Here is a 12,402-nt window from a genome sequence, read left to right on the forward strand (position 1 = left end):
GATAAAACTGGCTCTCATGAGGACTGCCACAGGAAAGGAAGTCCCAGAGGTACCGTTGCTGCAGAGGATAAGTTCATTAGATTTACCAGCCTCAGCAGAAATTTAAAAAAAATGCAGCACAAATAAATGCTTCACAGAGTTCAAGTAATACACACATCAACATAAACTTTTCAGAGGAGATTGCCTGAATGAGGACTTCATGTTCGAATTGCTGCAAATAAACCACTACTAAAGGTCACCAATAAGAAGAAGAGACTTGCTTGGGCCAAGAAACACGGTGGTAATCTGTCCTCTGGTCTGATTAGTCCAAATTTGACAAGACCAAATTTAACAATACAGTCCAAATTTAACAAGACACACCTGTAAATTGAAATGCATTCCAGGTGACTACCTGATGAAGCTGGTTGAGAGAATGCCAAGAGTGTGCAAAGCTGTTATCAAGGCAAAGGATGACTACTTTGAAGAATCTCAAATATAAAATATATTTTGATTTGTTTAACACTTTTTTGGTTTCTACATGGTTCCATATGTGTTATTTCATAGTTTTGATGTCTTCACTATTATTCTACAATGTAAAAAATAAGAAAAACCCTTGATAGAGTAGGTGTGTCCAAACTTCTCACTGCTACTATTTATATATAACTTTCTCAGATGCCGTAACATGCTATCGTGAACACAAGTTATGAGGGATTAGGCTACTACATCCCACGCAGAGCTACATTATATTCCACTTTCTTGCTGGCTCTCTCCTGATGCTCAGACACACCGAGCATCTCTTGATGCTCAGTTTGCCTGCCGATAGTACTTAGCACCTCTGAACAGTGTCGGCAGTCAATCTCTTTTGTGCTCACACAGCAAAGACCTTGAAGTCATCAGCCACTGAGCCTTGTTAAACTACTCCAAACCAGAAGGTGGCAGTGGCGTTGTTTGGCAATGCATGTCCGTATGTGTCGCTTTATGGTATAGTCAATGTTAGTGCTAATGTTGCTATTGTTGTAGAAAGCCCTTGATACTAGCCAGATGGCCACAGCTAGATAACTAGCTACAAGATAACAATGAAACAATTTAATTCACTCTCCATAATCGTATAGAGCCCCATATATACATTTTTAGTTAGCTGGCTAACGTTAGCTAAATGGTTAGCATGATTCGCTAGCTAGCTGTTGTGCTAGCTAGGTAAAGTAAAGACACTGCATTGACTCTCGGCTGCCAGCTGCAGGCAGCTGCTTCATGGAAACAAATCCATTGTGATTTAATTATAATGTTACTAGCTACAGTGGCGAGATAGCTAGCTTGGGAAAGCATTTAGTGTTGTGTGCATTGTGCTGCACTTACCACCCCATTCATTTCATATGAAGTGTGTCTAGCTAGCTAACTAATAAGCTAGTGGATATTATCAAACCTAACAAGTAAATCCTTCTTCAAGCACAAAACTCCTTCCTCTAGAAAATAAAATGTATTATGCAGCTTTAATGTTTTAGTTAAAAAAATTCTGATGAAAAGGGGGAGGATTATACCGAGAAAGGTGCCCTATTTTTTTCTTTTTCTTATCAATCCTGTCAGCTCCGCCACATGGAGGTTCGTGCTCTCTGGTTAGCTCAAAGTCAAGTTGTCGGCCACTGCCGAGCATTGCGATTCTACAAGTAGAGACGTCAGATTCGTCGGTACACAGCAGGTGCTTCTTTTGTTCTAGCAAGTGAAGGAACGGCCCCTTACTGTGATAAGTACCTATCGGCAGTCTATCGGCAGTCAGATTCTCGGTGTGTTCCATGCTTTAGCTTGTGATCCTGCTCTTGTGTTCTTCTGACACCAAAACCTCGTTTGAAGTGGGGAGTCGGAGATGAAAGTGGAGTAGCAGGGACAAGGAAGAGCTGAGCTGGCTCAGTAAACAGCAGCTAGACCAGGGGGAGACCAGGGGGCAGGGGCTATCAAGGTCCCCCACCACTGACATAAACCAGGGGAGGACAATGGCAGCATAACACCTCGGCTGGGCTGTGGAGACTATGGCTCTCTGGGTAATTGAAAAGGGCTTTGGTCTACTCCTCTATTCCCCTCACCTCCCAATGTCCTTCTCCTGCCTTCCTCCCCTCCATCCACCCCTCCCCAGAGACCTCTCTCTCCCCGCTCTGGCCGTGCTGTTCTTGGGCTATCCCCAGTATTTATTGGCCTTTGAAGGGAAATATAATTGAGTGGTAATTTGAGATGTATTCTCTTTCTCTCTCACTCTCTCACTCCCCTGCCCACATGCCTCCCTCACTCCTGAATGGTTATGGAATATTGAAGTTCAAAGTAGGCACAGTGAACTTCTTTTTTCTCCCCTGATTGCAGTGTGAAGAAAAAACACAGAATTTAACTATTTTTAAAAACTTTGTGGGATTGAGAAGCCATGGGTTACCTTGACCTGACGTGGCCTGCAAATCAAACAGATGCAGCCAAGAACGAAGGGTTGAGTCCAAGGAAAGCAAATTATAGACAAGATGAGCTGGTAATCAAGAAACACTGAGCCCAAGGAGAGCCCAGAAAATATAATGAAATAGATTTTTATTTACACCAGATTTACAGAGGGTTGTGAATATAATTTACAGTCATTCCAATCCGTTTTAAAATACTCTTTGTTTCTCATCATCTCTCAACAGACCAGGAGACTTCCCAGGTTGATCGTTCCACACGATAATAAATATGAGGCAATGTTATTATACACAACTCTTATAAAACTATACAGGACAGCCAGATGTATGTGGCGCAGTTATCTCAAAGAAACTTGCTTTAAAAAGCAACCTGTTAATAGAAAATACATACAACTAATCTTCAACCACAGCAAAATAATAAAATATATACTAGTAGTGGAGAGTCTCTCTCTCTCTCTCTCTCTCGCTCTCTCTCTCTCATTTGAAGAATGTGCATACTATAATAATGGAAGGGCTTGCATTCATAGCTTGGTTATTTAAAAAAATATTTTCTACTGGCTAAACCCAGCTGGGTCCCGGCCGTCGAGAAATATGTGAGAAACTAAAAGAGAAGCATTCTTTCTATTCAAATGCTTTAAATGGCTTTGAAATCGAAGCCTGGTACATCTCTCTGTCTTAATGGTAGCCTAATATTTCAGGGCCTTCACACAAAATTATGTAAGCCTACTGTTTAAATTATACACATTTTTCCAGTATTTATTTTCATTAGTCAACTCACACACAGAGTATTCTCCCCTTACCAGGAATTCAGCACTTAATTAGAAAGAGAATGAAAAATAATCAGCTCTCTAATGGGGCAAATTCATTTCAAATTGCATACAGCAGTTGGAGTCCAAAGAAGGAAAATAAAAATGTTTTAGCATGAAGAAGGGTGGGGGGTGAAGTGGTTCATAGGAATATCCGAGTGAAAATCTTGGCACGGGGTGTTGAGTCAACTGCAAAAGGCCGTACCATAACTCCCTATACTGTTCTTTCTATCACTGTATTTCTGTAATACTGCACTCTGCCTTGTCACGGCTGTTTTGCTATTTTTATTAGCTTAACCGTAGCCGTAAATCAGCGCCAGATTAGTTCCTGCAGACCTTTTTCTCCCCTCTGCTCCAGCAGCACAGGCCCAGCCACTAACAGACACACACTCCGGGCAAAGTCAACAGATAATCTCCTGGTCCTTCTCTATGTCACTTGATAACTACCTACAAACATACGCCAGGCCTAAATACAGTAAGCTGAGATGAATTGGTGGCTATATGGAAATAGTGGTGCTGTATTTAGGTTTTTATGGTGCCAAGATCATCAGTGGGATTTGAAGAATTCCTCTGTGAGACTTCTGGTCTGCTGTGGTCTTTAGTGAATGCTCCTAATAATGTCATTAATGTGTTGGTTTGCTTGGAAATGATAATAATAATCAGTGCTCTGATGTGCCTCACTGAATGAATACAGTTGAATACATTAGCATAGCTTATGTGACTATTTACAGGGGAGTGAAAGTGGCAGGCTAATCTTATGTAACTAAAAGGAAATGATGTGTGCTTTCCCTACACTCTATGCTGTGGAAGTTTCAGTAGCAGGTTTTCATAGTGTTGCTATGGGAGATAGAGAGAAAAAACTTCTGAAGAAGAGGAGAACCCCATATGCCCGTTCACCATGATGTGGGGGACGGAGGATGGACGGCATGACTGTATGCCTGTGGCTGTCAGTATACTGCTGCCATGTTACCTCTCAACGTTCTCTACCTCCCGTAACTTTCAGACAAGCCCACCTCTTCACCAGAGGGGAACAGAAGCAGGAGTTGACTTGTTCACATTCTCTCTCTAAGGTCAGAGGTCAAAGACAGTGACATAAACGTTTTGGGGGTTATGAGACAAAGTGTAGCATGGGGTACTACATGTATGAGTAGCCAAACTACACCACCTTCCTAATGAAGTAAGAGGAGTACTCCCTTTTTCTTTATTCGAGTCTGTGCCCTCTTGGCCAAGCAGCTAATATCTCATGCCTGGTCCTAGCCCCTGGTGGTTCCATCACTGGCGCCTGTCTGTCCACTGTGACATCACCGCCCCTCGTCCAAGCTGACGCCGATGCTCTGACGTCTCACGATGCTGATGCGGGAGCTGTAGGGGGCTGGGGGTGGAGGGGCCGGGGCCCTCAGGAGCAGCTCTGCCTTGGGCTTGTACTGGTCCACCAAGATCTTCAGCACTGCCTCCATCTTATGGTCCATCTGGTATATCTATTTATACAACACACAAAATAAACAACAGAAGGGCACATGTTGTAGGATGGGTGACTACAGGGAGGACATTTAACAAACAACAGAGACGGCCATATTATACACATGCTTGACTGGCAGGTTGGCATTTATTGAGATAACTCATGTACTGGAGGCAGCTCTGCAGGGTAGTTACTAGTCATACAATCTGATTTTAAACCGAACCCTAGCCTTATTACCACAAGTATTTATATATTCCTGCTACCAGTCACTTTCCAGCCCTGTCTACATGTATATCTACCTATCACACCTATACTGTAACTCTTGCACACACACACCCTCACTCACACCGTTACACTTAGATACACACTCACCACCACCACACTCCCACCCACCACTTATGCTGCTGCTTATGCTGCTAGTTTACTATTAATATGATTTATTCTGCTATCAATCACTTTTTCCTAATCCCGCCTATATGTACATATCTACTTCAAATACTCCAGTATCCCTGCACATTGTACATTTGGTATTAGCGCTGACCCTGTATATAGCTCTCTCTCTTATTTCTCGTGTTTTCTTTATTATACACACCACCATTCAAAAGTTTGGGGTCACTTAGAAATGTCCTTGTTTTTGAAAGAGAAGCACATTTTTTTTGTCCATTAAAATAACATCAAATTGATCTGAAATACAGTGTAGACATTGTTAATGTTGTAATGACTATTTAGGCTGGAAACGGCAGATTTTTAATGGAATATCTACATAGGCGTACAGAAGCCCATTATCAGCAACCGTCACTCCTGTGTTCCAATGGCACATTGTGTTAGCTAATCCAAGAAAGAAACTGAAGATCTCGTACAACGCTGTGTACTACACCCTTCACAGAACAGAGCAAACTGGCTCTAACCAGAATAGAAAGAGGAGTGGGAGGCCCTGGTGCACAACTGAGCAAGAGGACAAGTACATTAGAGTGTCTAGTTTGAGAAACAGACGCCTCACAAGTCCTCAACTAGCAGCTTCGTTAAATAGTACACGCAAAACACCAGTGTCAACGTCAACAGTGAAGAGGCGACTCCGGGATGCTGGCCTTCTAGGCAGAGTTGCAAAGAAAAAGCCATATCTCAGACTGGCCAATAAAAATAAAAGATTAAGATGGGCAAAAGAACACAGACACTGGACAGAGGAACTCTGCCTTGAAGGCCAGCATCTCGGAGTCGCCTCTTAACTGTTGACGTTGAGACTGGTGTTTTGCGGGAGTCGCCTGACCGAGGCCCTTTTCCCCCGATTGCTCAGATCTAAGAAGAGTCTTGGCGGTTCCAAACCTCTTCCATTTAAGAATGATTGAGGCCACTGTGTTCTTGGGGACATGAAATGCTGCAGAAAGGTTTTGGTACCCTTCCCCAGATCTGTGCCTCGACACAATGCTGTTTCGGAGCTCTACGGACAACCTTCAACCGCATGGCTTGATTTTGCTCTGACATGCACTGTCAACTGCGATTGTCCAAACAATTGAATTTACCACAGGTGAATTACAATCAAGTTGTAGAAACATCTCAAGGATGATCAATGGAAACAGGATGCACCTGAGCTCAATTTCAAATCTCATAGCAAAGGTTCTGAATACTTATGTAAATCAGGTGTTTCTGCTTATTATTTTTTTCAATTTGCACAAAATTCTAAATACCTGTTTTCACTTTGTCCTTATGGGGTATTGTTTGTAAATTGCTGAGGACTTATTTTTATGTAATCCATTTTAGAATAAGGCTGTAGTGTAACAAAATGTGGGAAAAGTAGAGGGGTCTGAATACTTTCCGAAGGCACTGTACAGTATACATTTTTATAGTTTTAGTTACACTATTTTGATATTGATTATTGCACTATTGGGTAGAGCTTGCAAGTGAAGTATTTCACTGTAATTGTGCATGTGACAATAAAACTTGAACCCTAAACTTAACCACACTTCTAAACTTATGCCTAGCCCTAACCTTACATTTTTTATGAATTTTTACGGTATATAGCCAATTTTGACTTTGCAGCTGGCCCATCTAGTGGAAATCTAGTAATTATATGTGCGTGACTAGAGTCAATCAGTGAGGGCATTTAAATGGGTGCAGCAGTTGAGGAGTGTCCCTGAGTTTGTGCCTTTCTTTTGTCCGCGATGCCAGGTCTCTAATATGACCCCATCCCAATGACAGACCAGTGGCGTATAATGACATGTTTGTCTATCTGTCACGGTCTACCTACTAAAACCACTCATTAAAGCAGCTGGGCCGGTTCAGTGATCCAGGAGTGGGAGGGCTCTTAGCGCGCGCACGCACGCACCCACGCACACGCACACACACACACGGAGCTGTGGCTGCATGGCTACTGTTGACATGGTGTTTCAACTGTAAACAGGGGTGTGTCTGTCACCCAATAGATAGGGACATTGCATCTCCACCAGGTGACTTCTTTCTATTACTAACCCAGACTGTCTGCCGACACACAGACACACACTCGTGTGCACACACCTTTCTGAACATCAATGAGTTTTTACAGATCTTTACTGCAATGCTTTGTGTCTTTATATCTGAGTTATCCAGTTATCTTTTCAGGAAGGCACTATCTTAGGCTTCACTCAACACTACTTGTTAACCTGATAAATGCAATAGAGACCAATAGTAATGGCGTCTTTTTGTAGGAACTAACTCGTGTTATATACATGAGTTACGTTCATTGGACAAAGCCTATGGGGAAATGAATGGAGTTTTTGTAAGGTTTTTGGATAAGTGCAGAAAATAAGGTCTGAGGTAAACACAGGCTTAGGAGATCTGATACGTTTTGTTCCATGACATCATCTTCCTCAGCTAACGTCACATTTTGTGAATTTTGAAGCATTTATGTAATCAGAAAAAGCACATAAAGGCTTCATAATTCATAAAGTTCATGTAAACTGACTGCTATTATCTTATAGAACAAAACGTATACGATCTCCTAAGCCTGTGTTAACCTCAGACCTTATTTTCGCCGTTTATCCCAAAACCCTAGTCTTTCCCCATTCATTTTTACTTACCAGAGGTAAGTAATTTCCGTTTTTTAGGACTACAAGCTGGCAAACTCTATAGTCATTGAGGCACCTGGTAATGGATCCTGATGAAGTTGAAGGGAAGAGAAAAGTACATCAAAGTACATGAAGGGGCCATGGCATCTCATACAACAGACAGACAGGAATTTGTAGACTCTCATTCCAGTCATAACTGATAGTGAGGAACCATGCAGTATTTTGTCTGAAATTCACATTGCAGACTTCACTGGTATTTTTTTGTGTTGAGGATTAGGCTCCTCTTATCCATCTTTGAGTGTGTGTGCTTGACAGCCATGACACTTTTATAGTAGACCAGGACATTGGGTATCACTCATTGTTATTGGGATATGAAACCATGGATGAAGCATATTAAATCACATACAATAAGATCCCCCCACAGCGATGATTCAGTCAGGCATCATATAATCATCAAAGTAGGAAGGAAGCAAAATAACAAAAGGTTAGAACAAGCCTTGGATTAGACTACAATGTTTATCATGACCTAAATAGCCGTGTTAAGAAGATAGACCACATGCTCCCTAGTCTGTGGGCAGAACATACAACAGTATCATAAACATGTCGGCAGTCATTTATACTTCTCAACACGCCTATGGTTTTTAGCATATATCTGGGCTAAACTGGGTTAGGGTTAAAATCCTGAACAGGGTTAGGGTTAGAGCTGGAGCTAGAGTTCTGAACAGGGTTAGGGTTGAAGCTAGGGTTATGGTTAGGTTTATGGACAAGCTTTTCTTGTTACTGTGTTTTTCCTCCTTTTCCGGGGCCTTAAATCCAACCCTAACCTTAACCCTAGCTTCATGTCCACATTCTGGTTCAACCCTAACTCTAGCCTCAATAACAACCCTAACCCTAATTCTACACTCTAAAAAATAAAGGTGTGAGTTGGAACCAAATAAGGTTCTGGAGAGCGATGCAATAGGGGAAATATTTTAAGGTTTCTGAAGAACCATAAATAGGATGGTTCTTTGAAGAACCGTACTAAAATCCAAAACCAGAAATGTTTCGGCCTTCCAGGACCGTAATTGAATAGTCCTGCTGTAGGGTTGCCTTGTTTGTATATTTCCCAGGGTGCCTTGAGTGAATTTAAGAGTTACCAGTACCAGCCACGACTGTGTTTGCTAGAGACAGAGACATGGTTGTTGCATTCATTCATGCTCTGTCCTGTGGCCTTCACCAAGTGAGGCCTAAGTGAATAATATGTTGTCTTTAAAATGTAATTATTTAAGACAATACATATTTCGTAAGGACTTATTTTAAGGACCTTGTTTTACCATAATGCAGTGACCTGAAACTCATAGCTTGCAGGCCACATCAGGCCTGCAAGTCACAGGTTTGCAAAGTGATGTGTACTTCCTATTAGAATCCAGCCAGAGTGGGGATATTCAACATTTTGAATTTCTATTCACCCGCAATTTACATTCAGAATGACTGCCAGGTATGGGAAGCGTAAGATATGAGACTATCTTAAACATCTAAACTGGAAAAAACATTTCAGTATCACTAATGGTTGAAATAAGTCCAAGTAACAGATTGGAATAGTTTAGAAACATGTATGTTATTTATATTTGAGTAGCATAAGATGAATTACTCAATCAATGTATATGCAAAAACGTAGATATTGAAACAAACAATAAAAAAAAATCTACCTGCAATAGAGCATGCTGGGAAAGATGATAACGACAGGTGTGGTTTTGGTTCAACTCTAATTTTGAACACCAACACTAACCGCTTAAGCTCTGAGGAAGAACAGTTTAAGAACCTTCATTTTTTTCAGTGTAGCTTTATGTCAACATCCCAGTCAACCCTCACCCTAGCCTCAACTACAACCCTAATCCTAACCCTAGCTTCGTGTCCACATCCTAGTCAACCCTCACCCTAGCCTCAACTACAACCCTAATCCTAACCCTAGCTTTGTGTCCACATCCCAGTCAACCCTCACCCTAGCCTCAACTACAACCCTAATCCTAACCCTAGCTTTGTGTCCACATCCCAGTCAACCCTCACCCTAGCCTCAACTACAACCCTAATCCTAACCCTAGCTTCGTGTCCACATCCTAGTCAACCCTCACCCTAGCCTCAACTACAACCCTAATCCTAACCCTAGCTTTGTGTCCACATCCCAGTCAACCCTCACCCTAGCCTCAACTACAACCCTAATCCTAACCCTAGCTTTGTGTCCACATCCCAGTCAACCCTCACCCTAGCCTCAACTACAACCCTAATCCTAACCCTAGCTTCGTATCCACATTCCAGTCAACCCTCACCCTAGCCTCAACTACAACCCTAATCCTAACCCTAGCTTCGTGTCCACATCCCAGTCAACCCTCACCCTAGCCTCAACTACAACCCTAATCCTAACCCTAGCTTCGTGTCCACATCCTAGTCAACTCTTACCCTTGCATAATAGGTGTTAGCTCAGGGAGCTTACACAAGTCGTCTGGTCTCAGGCAAGTTGCTTATCAAACCACCTCCATTACACTGATCCTAGATCTATGCCTGCTGGCAACTTCAACCCAGGGTAGGCAATGGCAGGCAACATAGAAGGGTGTGTGACAGACTGACCGCTGCTGGGATTGTGTCACTGTGGAGGGGCAGGGATGGCTGGTGACAACGCTGTCTGCCTCACTGTGTCAAAGGACATGTGATACACGGACAGGTGATGCTTCAGCTGTCCCCAACCCACCCACCCCACCCTCCTAAACAACACATGGTACAAACCACCAGACAGCCTCCCCGCCCCACTCATACTATGTGGCACAATCTGTTTTATATATAGGGCGGGGCACCAAAGCCCTTAGGATAACACAGCAGCCTGAAAAACACAAACATTTTCAATTGAATGTTTAACTGAAACTACATGGGCCAAATTTGTTTAGGAGGGGGACAACAAAGCTAGGCTGGGACCCCACCCTATCAAGCCTAACCAATAGTAGGGGAAACACTGTTCTGAGACCTATAGAGGCCCAACCCTCTCTCTGCAACCCTGTCTGTCCCAAAGTGTCTCTTCACAGGGGGACAGCAGTGGGGGGAACGTGGACTTAGTGGGGACCAACTGGGGACAGGGGACCAGAACCCAATGGCTGTGTTGACGGAGGAACACCCTTCCGTTCCTGGCTTACCTTCTGCCCCTTCCCTGGGGCCAGCTGTATTATCTGCAGAGCAGCCTCACCCAGCCGCTAAACACTGCTGAACGCCAAATGCCCCGTTCTTTGTTCGTTTGAGTTTGTTTGACGACAACAACAACAGCAAAGCAGTCAGTTCAGTCCAGAGCTCAGGCTTGTCACAGTTTGGGACTAGGTCTGTCCAATTCATACTCATGTGTGACCCTAGTCAGCCTACTAAACACCAGTTATCACACAGCAAAAATAAACAAAATAAATAAAAACCTGCCTAAAATGATAGTAGTTCTTGTCACAGTTATATAGCACATCTAGCATATCTCCTCCTGCTCACAGACGGGACTAAAAGACTGGACTAAAAGACTGGACTAAAAGACTGGACTAAAAGACTGGACTAAAAGACTGGACTAAAAGACTGGACTAAAAGACTGGACTAGGACTAAAAGACTGGACTAAAAGACTGGACTAAAAGACTGGACTAAAAGACTGGACTAAAAGACTGGACTGCCTGGTCTAATTGCATGGTTCATTTTGAGTCCAAATAAAGGCCATGTCTGCATCTGAAATGGCACCCTAGTACCAATATAGTGCACTACTTTTGACCAGAGTCTATAGGCCCTGGTCAAAAAGTAGTGCACTATATAGCAAATAAGTTCCCATTTCGGACGCAGTCCGTTTCTGGGCTGGGCTGGGTCGAGGTAGAATTTAATACTGCAGGTCTAAATTTAGCTTCTTTTTTTCCAGAGGGGTAATAGCATAATTACTATGGATAATTACTCTGTGTTGAAGCTGCTTCGAGGGAAAACTGTTCTAGCTTGACCATCGGAGTGGAACAAACACAGTAGGTTAATCTAAACAAGGTTTCTGGAAGGAGAACTTCAGGGAAACTCTCTGACACGTGTAATCATGTGATTCATACTGCCATCTGTTGGAGCTCGGCTTGCTGCTGTTGAGGTATTACAGTATATGAATGTTACTAACATACAGTAATAGCATGGATACTAAGACATAGAGACGTTCTATTGCAACAAATCCATGAGAAAGTATTAGGCTGAGAATTGCTTTATATCCTAGACCTATAATGTAGAACTATTATTCGGTGGTATTATGAAGTAGGCTGTTATTCAGGAGTTAAACACAGGTTTGAACGGCAACATCTCCAGGAATGTCTTCTTAATAAACACGGACCGATGTCTTTTTTTGGGGGGACCGGACCAAATCTGAACCAATCATAGACATCTGTTTGGTTCAGATTTGGTCCGGTCCGGTCTGGCCATGATTTGGCCCAAACATACTGTAGACATTGATGTTTGGTTCAGATTTGATCTGGTCTGGACTGGCCTTGATTTCAATGTCCACAGACTGGCCTTGATTTGGCCCAATCATAGACATTTATGTTTCACAAGTTTGGACAGCACAGTACAGTACTGCAGAGCACAGCAGTGTACAGTACATTACAGTACAGTAAAGAAAAGTGGAGTATAGTACAGTACAGTAAAGTACAGTACAATACAGTAGAGCACAGTA

This window comes from Salvelinus namaycush, chromosome 21 (genome assembly GCF_016432855.1).
Source record: "Salvelinus namaycush isolate Seneca chromosome 21, SaNama_1.0, whole genome shotgun sequence".
Classification (NCBI taxonomy): domain Eukaryota; kingdom Metazoa; phylum Chordata; class Actinopteri; order Salmoniformes; family Salmonidae; genus Salvelinus; species Salvelinus namaycush.